Source organism: Ovis canadensis, chromosome 12 (genome assembly GCF_042477335.2).
Source record: "Ovis canadensis isolate MfBH-ARS-UI-01 breed Bighorn chromosome 12, ARS-UI_OviCan_v2, whole genome shotgun sequence".
In the NCBI taxonomy this organism is placed as follows: Eukaryota; Metazoa; Chordata; class Mammalia; order Artiodactyla; family Bovidae; genus Ovis; species Ovis canadensis.
In genome coordinates, this window is record NC_091256.1 from 50,669,939 (window position 1) to 50,684,214 (window position 14,276).

A 14,276-nucleotide genomic window follows, 5' to 3' on the forward strand; every position below is an offset into this window, starting at 1 on the left:
TTTTTTTGCTACAGTTTATTATTTTATTTTTTTGAATAAGGACTTTCTCAGTTACCCATTGTCTCACAAAAGACAAAAGAGCTAAATATTTTTATAGTGGCATACCAGATATACACTTTTCTAAAAGTTACAGACATATATTCCATTTAATTTTTAGGAAAGGTTAAGAGAATAGATGTCTTATTGGATGCTCACTGTATATTTTCTCATTTAACCATCAAATCATGTGAAGTATATTATCATCATTACCCCCATTTCACAGATAAGATATCTAAGGTACAAACATTAGGTAACTTATTCGTCATAATGTAGTTTAGTTATAGGTACAGATTTAAACCCTGGTGTGACACTAGATAAGCATTGCTGGGGGCACCAGATGGTTGCTGGTTGATAAGAATAAGGGTATGAAGCTAGAGCATGGCCTGTAGCCCCAAGGTGACAGGAGAGCAGGTCTCCTGTTACTTCCTGTTCAGAAGTCGGTCTGGTCCCAGCGCTCAGCCTGCAGTGTCACCACCTGTAATGTGCAGTAAGTTTTGGGTGAAGAGGGTAGACGGATTATGGAGCCATTGGGTCACGGAGCTGGGAAGTTGTCTGCCCTCCCTGGCTCCTTGTTGGTTAAGAACTGAGGCCCTAGCGTGCTGACTCAGGGCTGGCCAGCCCACGGCACATGGGAAGGACCAGATGGCTCCAGGCAGTAAGTGCTGTAACTGTGTTCTTCTGGGTCTTGGTTTTTGTCAGCTGCAGCTGATTTTCTGAGGATTTAGTTTCCTATTTGGGCGGGAGATGCATTAAGCCCATTTTGGACTGATTTTTAAGAGCAGCAGCTTTCAGCATTTCAGTTTTAGTTTTCTGGATGACTTTGTGTTTATGGGCATGGGATCTTGGGAATCTGATCATGACCAGTGTCCACGCACCTCTCTTCCTCTCTTTGTCCTTCTTCTTACCAGTCCCTCCAGTTTCCTCTCTTTCCCCAGTTTTCAGCCTCCCTTTCCTCACCAAATCTTTATCTTCTGGCTCGCGGCTCTTTCACCTCCACCTTCCTCTGTCCACATCTTTTCCTATCTGTCTTTTGATCTTTTAACCAACTTCTCCCTCATCATAGAACTATAGTCTTTGGAGGAGTCGGGACCTCAGAACATCTGGTGCAGCCTGAGCCCCAGCTCTCCGCCAGCACATCATTATCCCAAGCTTGGGCATCTCCTGGAGCTGGGAACTGACCCCAGCCCAGGGTGGCTCGAGTCGTGTTTGCAGCGCTGTGACTGTAAACACAGTGGGGCTCCACTGATGAAAGAAGTTGTTCCCTCGGCCTCTGAGGAAGTGGAACCTTCTACTGTTTGGTACTACTTCTCCACAGGTCTGTCTAGACAAGCGACACTCAGGGGATATTTATTGAACATTTCCTGGCTAGAGGTTACAGATTGCAAAGTTGACTTGAAAGTGTCTCAAGAGTTAAGATGCTTGTGTTTAGGAAATAGACTAGATTTCCAGTGACATGGTGTTAAGTGTTGTAACAAACAAGCTGTAGGAACCTTGAAGGAGGAGGAATTCACTGTGCCTGGGAAGGCCTCACAGAGGAGCTGATGTCTGAGCTGACTTTGGGAAGAAGAGTTTACCAGGCAGGACTTGGGGATATGGGGCTCCATCAGGCAGCTTGACTAAGATAAAATAGAGTGAGGTATTTAACTGGAAGGAGTGAAGGAATGGGTTGGCCTGATAGATTCCCTAGGAGACTGAAAAAGATATCACGTGTAACATGATGTAGAAACCACACACAGGGTGGTGCAAGAAGGTCAGGGAGCAGGAACCCTGAGGAGTAGAGGTGTGGGGGTCCAGCACTTCCTATTGTGAGAGGACAGCCTTGCTGGGTTCCGGTTACCTCTTCTGTTGATAGAGGCGACATCGATACCAGCCTGTCTGTCTTGTGGTGGGGAGTGTAAGGGGTGGAGTCTGAGTATTCAGTCCAGGTCTCAGTCGTGGAGTACAGTGCATTTAGGGAGGTAAGGCGAGCTAAGCAGTTACGCGTGTGGCTTCAGAGACAGACGTTATGAAACAGGAGGCGTGGAGAAGTGGGGACTAGGAGTTTAAAAGTGAGAACGAGAAACTTCCACATGGAATTCAGGTTCCCTAGAATGATAAATAGGGATTTTGCTGGTATGTATTTGGGGAGGGGAACTTATTTGTCAAAGGCATGTGAGAATTTGCAGGAATGAGGGGGCAGTGGTGAGAAGAAAAATCTAGAGTCGCAGTGTGGTCTGGTAGGAAGACCTGAATTCATGTCTAAGCTCAGCCTTTTCATAGGTTATTTAGCCTCTCAAATCATTTGTATAATGGAGCTAAGATAATTCTTATCATGGAGGGCTGCTTGAGGGTAAAATAAGGTAATGTATAGAGTTCCTGCTTCCATGGTGTCTCAGACGGTAAAGAATCTGCCTGCAATGCTGGAGACCTGGGTTTGATCCCTGGGTTGGGAAGATCCCATGGAGGAGGAAATGGCATTCCACTCTAGTATTCTTGCCTGAAGAATCCCCATGGACAGAGGAGCCTGGCAGGCTACAGTCCAGGGGATCGCAGAGTGAGACACAACTGAGCGACTAAGCACAGCACAGCATAGAGTTCTAGCTCAGGACCTAGCATACTTGCTAAATAACTTGTTTCTTTCCTTCCCCTTTTCCTCCCCACCCATCCCAACAGAACACCGAGTAAGTGGTTCACCAGGAGGAACAGGAAAAACTGGATGAATTTGAGGTGGGCTTCCCAGGTGGTGCTGGTGGTAAAGAGCCCGACTGCCAGTGCAGGAGACATGAGACACGTGGGTTGATCCCTGGGTTGGGAAGATCCCCTGGAGGAGGAAACAGCAACCCACTCCAGTATTTTTGGCTGGAGAATCCCATGCACAAAGGAACCTGGTGGACTACAGGCCATGGAGTCAGACATAACTGAAGCAACTTAGCATGAAAATGACCGCAGGGACAGGACTCACCAAATTAGGAGCTCCTGAAGGAGTTATGAATGAGCATGGCTTTGTCTTTGCACCCTTCTGTGCTGCTTGGCTCCTGTTTGGTGCTCAAGACATGTACGGGTGGAATTGAACAGAAACAAATGCTTCCTGTGTTTCATTTCCAGATGTAGAAGGTGTGGTGGGGAAGCACCAGGAGATAGAGTGGGATTTCTTCCTCCATACTGGTTGTGGTTTGGGGAGAATCCTCTTACCTCTTTTGAGCTCAGGTCCAAATCTGTGAAGTTAGGGGCATGAATCAGTCGGCTCTTCCCTATTCCAGCATTGAGATTCTAGGACTTTACTGTAAGGTTTCAGATTGGTCAGACATCGCTAGTTTGCAAAGAAAGCTCAGTGGAGAGCGCCTCATTTATCAAATTGCAAACTGGTACAAGGTCTAGGGCTTTTCACTTCCCGGGCTGTGGCTGTCCCACCGTCGGTAATAGGCAGCGAAACATATCCAGACTCAGAGGCAGTATGCTCAAATTGTCTTCTTAGGAGACCCTGAGGTTAGAAGACTCTTCCAGCTGCATAGCCCTGACTAATATCTGCTAGACGGTCAAAGGAAACAGTGGGTGACAAAAACAACGACTTTGACATTTAAGTCAGTCCTTAGTGCATGTGACCTTCCCACGAACCCACCATGGCACCATGACAAATGTGAAGAAGCATTTCAGACATCAATAAGGCTTCTTAAAAGAGCCCACAAGACCTAGGTCTTTCCAGTCTTTTTTCACTTCCAGTTAATTATTGAGCTATAACTGGCATATAGCATTGTATGTGTTTACGGTGTACAACATCATGATTTGACATCATTATGAAGACATCATGAAATAATTATATACATTATATATACATCATGAAATAATTATCACAAGTTTAATGAACATCCATCATCTTTTATAGATGCAAAATTTAAGAAACAGAAAAAAATTTTTCCTTATGATGAGAACTCTTGGGATTTACTCTCTTAACAACTTTCATATATAACACAGTGAAAGTGAAAGTTGCTCAGTTGTGTCTGACTCTTTGCCACCCCATGGCTACAGCCTGCCAGGCTCCTCTGTCCATGGAATTCTCCAGGCAAGAATAATAAAGTGGGAAGCCTTTCTCTTCTCCAGGGGATCTTCCTGACCCAGTTCAGTTCAGTCCCTCAATCGTGTCCGACTCTTTGCGACCCCATGAGTCACAGCACGCCAGGCCTCCCTGTCCATCACCATCTCCCAGAGTTCACTCAGACTCACATCCATCGAGTCCATGATGCCATCCAACCATCTCATCCTGGGTCGTCCCCTTCTCCTCCTGCCCCCAATCTCTCCCAGCATCAGAGTCTTTTCCAATGAGTCAGTTCTTTGCATGAGATGTCCAAAGTACTGGAGCTTCAGCTTTAGCATCATTTCTTCCAAAGAAATCCCAGGGTTGATCTCCTTCAGAATGGACTGGTTGGATCTCCTTGCAGTCCAAGGGACCCTCAAGAGTCTTCTCAAACACCACAGTTCAAAAGCATCAATTCTTCTTCACAGTACAACTCTCACATCCATACATGACCACTGGAAAAACCATAGCCTTGACTAGATGGACCTTAACAGTAAAGTAATGTCTCTGCTTTTGAATATACTATCTAGGTTGCTCATAACTTTTCTTCCAAAGAGTAAGCGTCTTTTAATTTCATGGCTGCAGTCACCATCTGCAGTGATTTTGAGCCCAAAAAAATAAAGTCTGACACTGTTTCTACTGTTGCCCCATCTATTTCCCATGAAGTGATGGGACCAGATGCCATGATCTTCGTTTTCTGAATGTTGAGCTTTTAGCCAGCTTTTTCACTCTCCTCTTTTACTTTCATCAAGAGGCTTTTTAGTTCCTCTTCACTTTCTGCCATAAGGGTGGTGTCATCTGCATATCTGAGGTTATTGATATTTCTCCTGGAAATCTTGAATCCAGCTTGTGTTTCTTCCAGTCCAGCGTTTCTCATGATGTACTCTGCATGTAAGTTAAATAAGCAGGGTGACAATATACAGCCTTGATGTACTCCTTTTCCTATTTGGAACCAGTCTGTTGTTCCATGTCCAGTTCTAACTATTGCTTCTTGACCTGCATACAGATTTCTCAAGAGGCAGGTTAGGTGGTCTGATATTCCCATCTCTTTCAGAATTTTCCAGAGTTTATTGTGAACCACACAGTCAAAGGCTTTGGCATAGTCAATAAAGCAGAAATAGATGTTTTTCTGGAACTCTCTTGCTTTTTCAATGATCCAGCGGATGTTGGCAATTTGATCTCTGGTTCCTCTGCCTCTCTAAGACTAGCTTGAACATAGGGAGTTCATGGTTCATGTATTGCTGAAGCCTGGCTTGGAGAATTTTGAGCATTACTTTACTAGCATGTGAGATGAGTGCAATTGTGAGGTAGTTTGAGCATTCTTTGGCATTGCCTTTCTTTGGAATTGGAATGAAAACTGACCTTTTCCAGTCCTGTGGCCACTGCTGAGTTTTCCAAACTTGCTGGCATATTGAGTGCAGCACTTTCACAGCATCATCTTTCAGGATTTGAAACAGCTCAACTGGAATTCCATCGCCTCCACTAGCTTTGTTCGTAGTGATGCTTTCTAAGGCCCACTTGACTTCACATTCCAAGATGTCTGGCTCTAGATGAGTGATCACATCATCATGATTATCTGGGTCGTGAAGATCTTTTTTTGTACAGTTCTTCCGTGTATTCTTGCCACCTCTTCTTAATATCTTCTGCTTCTGTTTGGTCCATACCATTTCTGTCCTTTATTGAGCCCATCTTTGCATGAAATGTTCCCTTGGTATCTCTAATTTTCTTGAAGAGATCTCTAGTCTTTCCCATTCTGTTGTTTTCCTCTATTTCTTTGCATTGATCGCTGAAGAAGGCTTTCTTATCTCTTCTTGCTATTCTTTGGAACTCTGCATTCATATGCTTATAGCTTTCCTTTCCTTCTTTGCTTTTTGCTTCTCTTCTTTTCACAGCCATTTTGTTTTGCATTTCTTTTCCATGGGGATGGTCTTGATCCCTGTCTCCTGTACAGTGTTACGAACCTCATTCCATAGTTCATCAGGCACTCCATCTATCAGATCTAGTCCCTTAAATCTATTTCTCACTTCCACTGTATAATCATAAGGTGTTGGAAGCCAGTGTGAGGAACTCCGCCCATGGCAAAGGTCATGAGGAAAGAAGCTTGGCATACGCAAAGGCGTGATCAAGCCTCAGGAAACCCCCTGTTCCCGAGCATCTACCCCCAAATCAGAGTACTTTACGGGGAGCTCTCCCCCATAACCATTTCTCTCGGAGAAGGAGTTAACTTGCAGCTCCAAGTTAATAAAAATTCCTGGGCGTGACAAGAGTGTTTCAACTTACGAACTCTGAAGTTTCTCTGGCCTGCCTGATCAGGCTCGTCCGGCCACATGTGATTGTTTACAGCCTCCCAACTGTGAGAATGTTTTAAAACTTTCTAAATACAGACTCTTTTGAGAAGTTAGAAGATCATTAGTATAGTATTAGTAGGTTGATTAGGAATTATATTGGTGAAGGATTTTTTCATTTGTCCTGCCAATAATTACTGCTAATTCCCTGCCCTGAGTGTGACAAGGATGTCTCAGGTCAAACCTCTCTGCTGACAGACTAGCTTGTGTGACAACCTCTCAACCATAAACAGCACAGAGGTTGGAGTATTAGCATAGGGCTTTTTTCATTGATGAGTCAATGATTGCCATCAGGCCTCCATATCCTTAGGCACCTGGGAATATATTAATCAATGTATTTGGAATATAGAAAAGGAAATAGAGTAGCTTTTGATGTTAGCAATACTAGACTTTTTGAGTTAATGAATTTTCCCTTTTATTATAGACCACTGTACTTTGTTATAAATCACTGTGTCTTTGCTATGCGAAAATGTAACTTTATCACTATCTTAAGACAAAATAGATCTTAAGGGGAACATTGGTGAAGGGTTTACATTTGTTGAGCCAATATGTGCTGCTAAATCTCCATATTCCTGCCCTTATAATGAATATAACTAGCATATAGAAGAAATAAGTATTAACCTTTAAGATTAATCATGTTAAACCTTAGGTTAAGTAAATTCCTTTCTTGATTATAACTCACTACACCCTCACCCTATAGGAATGCAACTTTATTTGGAGGGTGGCTTCTGATTTAAGAAAAAATCACCCCTGGAAAAATAAGTTTTCTGGTTAACTGACCGGTATCAGAAAGGGCCATAAAATGTCAGCAGACCTCATGGCTAAAAGATGATGAAACTCATAAGACCTTTGTATAATTTTATGTGAAGCACCTGATTGTGACAAGGGTCAGGTCTGCTGACCCCCACGTGACTCTGTATTCATCCCTATGTATAACAAAAAGGTATATAAACAAGCCTGAAAAATAAAGAAATCAGATCAGTTTCTGGAAAGACTGATTCCCCCGTGTCGTTTCTTTCTTGCTCCCCACTTTCCTGGCTGAATTACCATCTGAAATGTGGGTACTCACCAAGCCTGCTAATTCTGCCTGGGCTTCTGAGGTTGGACCGGGGAGGCCTCAGTGCCTCCTCTCCTTTGGGAGAATGGAAAGACGCCTGTGGCCTACGTAGGTGGTGACTGGTATTCCATGTAAACCAGTTATTCAGCCTCTTTTCTCCACTAATTCTCCTACTACACCATCTGTTTCTAGTCTCCCTCTGTATCTGTAATTAAATAAGTTTTTTCCAGGACGCCAACTCCGTCCCTGACTCTGTAACTTCTTCGAATTACCCTGGATCCACTGGGGCTGGACCCCGGCAATAAGAGATTTGATTTAGGTCATACCTGAATGGTCTAGTGGTTTTCCCTACTTTCTTCAATTTAAGTCTGAATTTGGCAATAAGGAGTTCATGATCTGAGCCACAGTCAGCTCCCAGTCTTGTTTTTGTTGACTGTATAGAGCTTCTCCATCTTTGGCTGCAAAGAATATAATCAATCTGATTTCAGTGTTACCATCTGGTGATGTCCATGTGTAGAGTCTTCTCTTGTGTTGTTGGAAGAGGGTGTTTGCTATGACCAGTGCATTTTCTTGGCAAAACTCTATTAGTCTTTGCCCTGCTTCATTCTACATTCCAAGGCCAAATTTGCCTGTTACTCCAGGTGTTTCTTGACTTCCTACTTTTGCATTCCAGTCCCCTATAAAGAAAAGGACATCTTTTTTGGGTGTTAGTTCTAAAAGGTCGTGTAGGTCTTCATAAAACCATTCAACTTCAGTTTCTTCAGCATTACTGGTTGGGGCATAGACTTGGATAACTGTGATATTGAATGGTTTGCCTTGGAGACGAACAAAGATCATTCTATCATTTTTGAGATTGCATCCAAGTACTGCATTTTGGACTCTTTGTTGACCATGATGGCTACTCCATTTCTTCTGAGGGATTCCTGCCCGCAGTAGTAGATGTAATGGTCATCTGAGTTAAATTCACCCATTCCAGTCCATTTTAGTTCGCTGATTCCTAGAATGCCGACGTTCACCCTTGCCATCTCTTGTTTGACCACTTCCAATTTGCCTTGATTCATGGACCTGACATTCCAGATTCCTATGCAATATTGCTCTTTACAGCATCGAATCTTGCTTCTATCACCAGTCACATCCACAACTGGGTATTGTTTTTGCTTTGGCTCCATCCCTTCATTCTTTCTGGAGTTATTTCTCCACTGATCTCCAGTAGCATATTGGGCACCTAATGACCTGAGGAGTTCCGCTTTTGGTTTCCTATCATTTTGCCTTTTCCTACTGTTCATGGGGTTCTCAGGGCAAGAATACTGAAGTGGCTTGCCATTCCCTTCTCCAGTGGACCGCATTCTGTCAGGCCTCTCCACCATGACCCGCCCGTCTTGGGTTGCCCCACAGACATGGCTTGGTTTCATTGAGTTAGACAAGGCTGTGGTCCTAGTGTGATTAGATTGACTAGTTTTCTGTGAATATGGTTTCAGTGTGTCTGCCCTCTGATGCCCTCTTGTAACACTTACCATCTTACTTGGGTTTCTCTTACCTTGGCGTGGGGTATCTCTTCACGGCTGCTCCAGCAAAGCACAGCCGCTGTTCCTTACCTTGGACGAGGGGTGCCTCCTTACCGCCACCGTTTCTGACCTTCAGCGTGGGATAGCTCCTCTAGGCCCTCCTGTGCCGGCGCAGCCACCGCTCCTGGGGTTGCTCCTCCCTGTCGCCGGCCCTGGCCTCGGGCTCCGGGTGGCTCCTCAAGGTCACCGCCCCTGGCCTCAGGAGCAAGGTGGCTTCTCCTGGCGGCCTCTGATCTCGGACGCGGGGTGTCTCCTCCCGGCCGCCACTGGCCTCGGACGCCGGGTAGCTCCTCCTGGCCGCAGCCACTGACCTCGGACGCAGGGCAGCCCCTCTCGGCCGTTCCTGCGCCGTCGCAGCCTGGCGCTCTAGGCCGCTGCCCCTGACCTCAGACGTGGGGTAGCTCCTCTCGGCCGCGCTTGGTGAGCCGGCCCGCAGCTGCCTGACCAAGGAGTCGATATATAACATACAGCAGTAATTATATTTATTATGTTGTGTATTATATCCCTCATACTTATCTTACAACTGGAAGTTTGTCCCTTTTAACTGCCTTCATCTGGTTTCTCCTTCCCGCAAAACCCTGCCTCTGGTAACCACAAATCTGATCTCTTTTTCTGTGAGTTTGCTGGCTTTTAAAGTATAATTGAGCTACAATACTATGTTAGTTTCTATTATTTGATATTTCTATATATACTAAAATGGTCACCACGATAAGTCTAGGTACAATATGTCAGCATACAATGATGCTGCCTGATTCTTGACTAGCGTCTCCTCACTGCACACTTCATACCTGTGACTCATTTATTTTGCAGCTAGAATTTTGTACTTAATCTCCCTTACCAATTCCCCCTCACCTGCCCCAACCCTCCTCTTCTCTGGCAGCCACCTGTTTTTGCTCTGTATATTGGATTCTGTTTCCGTTTGTTCATTTGCTTTTTAAAAAATTTTATTTATTTATTTAACTGGGGGATAATTACAATACTGTGATGCTTTTTGCCATACATGAATCGACCGTATGTGTCCCCTCCCTCTTGATCCCCTCTTCCACCTCCCTCCCCACCACACCCCTCAAGGTTGTCACAGAGCACCAGCTTTGGGTTCCCTTCATCGTACATCAAACTCCCACTGGCTATCTGTTTTACATATGGTAATGTATATGGTGGTGATGGTTTAGTCACTAAGTCATGTCTGACTCTTGTGAGCCTATAGACTGTAGCCCCCTAATCTCCTTTGTCCATGGGATTTTCCAGGCAATATGTTTCATTGCTATTCTCTCAAATTATCTCACCTTCTCCTTCCCCCACTATGTCCAAAAATCTGTTCTTTATGTCTGTGTCTCCTGCTTTGTTTTTTAGATTCCACATAGTAAGTGAAGTCAGATAGCATTTGTCTATCTCTGCATGTCTTATTTTACTTAATACCCTCTAGGTTCATCCATGTTGTCACAGATGGCAAGATTTCATTCTTTTTTATGGCTGAGTAATTTTCCCTTATATATATCTTCCTTATCCATTCATCTGTTTCTGGACACTTAAGTTACTTCCATATCCTGGCAGTTGAAAAAAATAAGGTTGCAGTGAACATAGGGGTTCATATGTCATTTTGAATTAGTTGTTTCCTTTTCTTCAAATAAATACCCAGGAGTGGAATTGCTGGATCATATGGTAGTTCTATTTTTAATTTTTAAAGGAATCTCCATACTGATTTTCATAGGAGCTGCACCAGTTTACAGTTCTGTCCACAGTGCATGGGTGGGAGTTCTCTTTTCTTCACGTCCTTCCAAGCACTTGTTATTTGTTGTCTTTTTGATAATAGCCATTCAGACAAGTATGAGATAATTTCTCATTGAGGTTTTGACTTGCATTTCCCTGGTGATTAATGATATTAAGCATCTTTTCATGTGCCTATTTGGAAAAACGTCTGTTCAGATCCTCTGCCCATTTTCAGTTGGTTGGATTGTTTGTATTTTTGATGTTGAATTGTGTGTGTTATATATATATATATATATATATATGTGTGTGTGTGTGTGTGTTGTGTATCATATATATATATCATATATACGTACATATATATGATATCAACCCCTTATTGGATATATTTTTTGCAAATATCTCCTTCCACTCACTCCCATTTAGTAGGTTGACTTTTCATTTTGTTGATAGTTTTCTCCATTATGCAAAAGATTTTTAATTTGGTATAGCCCCATTTGTTTATTTTTGGTTTTGTTTCCATTGTCTGAGGGGAAATATACAAAGAAAAAAAAATTCTACCATGACTGATGCCAAAGAGCTTATGGTTTTTTCTAGAAGTTTTATTGTTTCAGGTCTTAAATCTTTAATCCATTTCAAATTTATTTTTGTGCTTTGAGAGAGGAATTTAGTTTGAGTTTTGTACTTTAAGAGAGTAATCCAGTTTGATTCTTTTTAATGTAACTGTATAGTTTTCCCAATACCATTTATTGAAGAAGCTGTCTTTTTTCCATCATATATTCTTGCCTCCTTTTTTCATAGATTAACTAACCACAAAAATGTGGGTTCATTTCTAGGATATCTTTTTTCCCACTGAATTATGTGTCTGTTTTTGTGCAGGACCATACAAATGGTCCTTTTCGATTACTCCAACTTTGAAGTGTAGTTTGTAATCAGGGAGCATAATACTTCTAGCTCTACTTTTTCTTTCTTAAGATTGTTTTGACTGTTTGAGATCTTTTGTGTTTCCATACAAATTTTAGAATTATTTCTTCTAGTTCTGTGAAAAATACCATTGATATTTTGCTGGGGATTGCATTGAGTCTGTAGATTACATTGGGTAGTATGCTCTTTTTAACCATATTAATTCTTCCAGTTTATGAACATGGGCTATCTTTTCATCTGTTTGTGTTGCCTTCAATCTCTTTCAACAGTGTCTTACAGTTTTCTGAGTACCATTCTTTTACCGCCTTAGTTAGACTTATTTTTATTCTTTTGCAGTGGTTGTAAATGGGATTGTTTTCTTAATTTCTTTTTTGATAGTTTCTTGTTAGGAAATAGAAGTGTGACAGACATCTGTATATTAATTTTATACTCTGCAACTTTACTGAATTCATTGATGAGTTCTAGTATTTGTGTGTGTGTGTGTGTGGTATCTTTAGGATTTTCTGTGTATAGTATCATGTCATCTGCAAACAGTAACAGTTTTACTTCTTCCTCTCCCATTTGGATTCCTTTCATTTCTTTTTATTGTCTAAGTGCTGTGGCTAGGACTTCCAACAGTATGTTGAATACAAGTGGTGAGTGTGGGCATCCTTGTCTTGTTCCTGATCTTGAATGAAACGTTCTCAGCTTTTCACTGTTGAGTATAATTTTGGCTGTGGGCTGGTCATACATGGCCTTTATTATGTTCAGGTATATTCTCTCTATAGCTACTTTGTGAGAGGTTTTTTTTTTTTTTAAATCATAAACAGATGTTAAATCTCTCTCTCTCTGCATTTATGGAGATGATTATATGATTTTTATTCTTTAATATGTTAATATGGTATATCACATTGATTGGTTTGTGGATGCTGAACCATCCTTGCATCCCTGATATTAAACCCACTTGATCGTGGTATAAGATCCTTTTAATGTATGATTGAATTTGGTTTGTTAGTATTTTGTTGAGGATTTTGGCATCATGTTCATCAGTGATACTGGCCTGTAATTTTCTTTTTTGTGTGATATCTTTGTCTAGTTTTGGTATTAGGATGATTCTGGCCCCTCATAGAATGAGTTAAGAAGCTTTCCTTCCTTTCCAAGTTCTTGGAATAGTTTGAGAAGAATAGGCATTAACTCTTCTCTAAACATTTGGTAAATTTAATCTGTGAAGCCATCCAGTTTTTTTTTAAATTCCTAATTCAGTTTTATTACCAGTGGTTGATCTGTTCATATTTTCTATTTCTTGGTTCTATCTTGGGAGAGTGTCCATTTTTTTGGTGTTCAACTCTTTATGGTAATCTCTTATGATCCTTCGCATTTCTGTGGTATTGGCTATAACTTCTCCTTTTCCCCCCTGGTTTTATTGATTTGGGCCCTCTTCTTGATGTCTGGATCAAAGGTTTGTAAATTTTGTTTACCTTTTCAAAGAACCAACTCTTAGTTTAATTAATCTTTCTATTGTTTTTTGGTCTCTATTTCATTTATTTCTGCTCTGATCTTTATTATTTCTTCAGAAATTTCCAGTCTTAATAGATACTGTCCTATCCTGTCTCCTACTGGCCTATAGGCAGTGGGTTCTCAGCCCTATATACTTGGGAGCACTGCTCACAGAGCAGTCTTGTTTCATAATCCCTCTTACATTGTGTCCTTTTTGGATTAGAGTTTTGGCTCAATACCAACAGGCTGTGTGACTTCAGGCAAGTCCCTTAATCTATTTAAGTGTCAGTTTCTTCATCTATATTCATATAATCAGCATACATTTATTGAGTACCTCTAATACCAGGCACTATTCTTGGCTTGGAATATTTATTCATTTGTCTTTGAGAAATTAAAGCAATTGGTCACTGATAAGATTTAGGGAACCAATGGATGACCTCCAACACTGTTCCCAGTTGTACACTATGTATTTCTGTGTTTGCATACAGAGACTGAGAGGAAAATATGGTCAGTAAGCAGAGCCATACCTACCTTACCAGGTCAAGGTTAGCCACCAGGGTTCTAACTGCAGGAGAACATGATGAACCTCCTGAGAGAAATAGTTATTCAATGAAATGGTATTAAACCCTTTGAGCAAGAGAGATGATGGTCTCTCCCTGGCTTCTTGGGACATACTTTGGGTGGAAAGGAGGTCATCTGAAGCCAGGAAAGACCAATGAGTGCTTGGGATCCAGTTGGATTATTAATGGTAACAGATGCCTTTGGTAGTAAGTCTGTTTCCTTTCAAATGGCTTTTGGCTAGCCTCAGATTTAAAAGCCAAAAGCTGATGGGAAATTTAGAAAGTGAAACATAATTTGAGCATTCCGTAAAATTGCTTTATGAGGAGCCTGTAAAGAATTTCAGCATTTATTTATTGAGTGCATGTTAGTTGCCAGGCACTGTGCTGGGCTGGATGTACAGTCGAATGCACTGTGATGTTATACCTCCTATCAAATAGTGATAAGTACCCGAAGAGGGGGAAAAAGCCTCAGAGAGAGAACACTAACTGGAATTATCTCCTTTAGATGAAGTGACAAGTGAAGACCTCTTTGAGAAAGTGATATGTAGTTTA

General features: G+C 41.9%; 1 protein-coding gene across 1 annotated transcript in view; it reads left to right on the forward strand.

Annotated features, from left to right (window-relative positions):
- The window catches only part of FASLG (Fas ligand), a 49,235-nt gene that overhangs the window by 15,736 nt on the left and 19,223 nt on the right, over positions 1-14,276 (forward strand). The window lies entirely within an intron of this gene.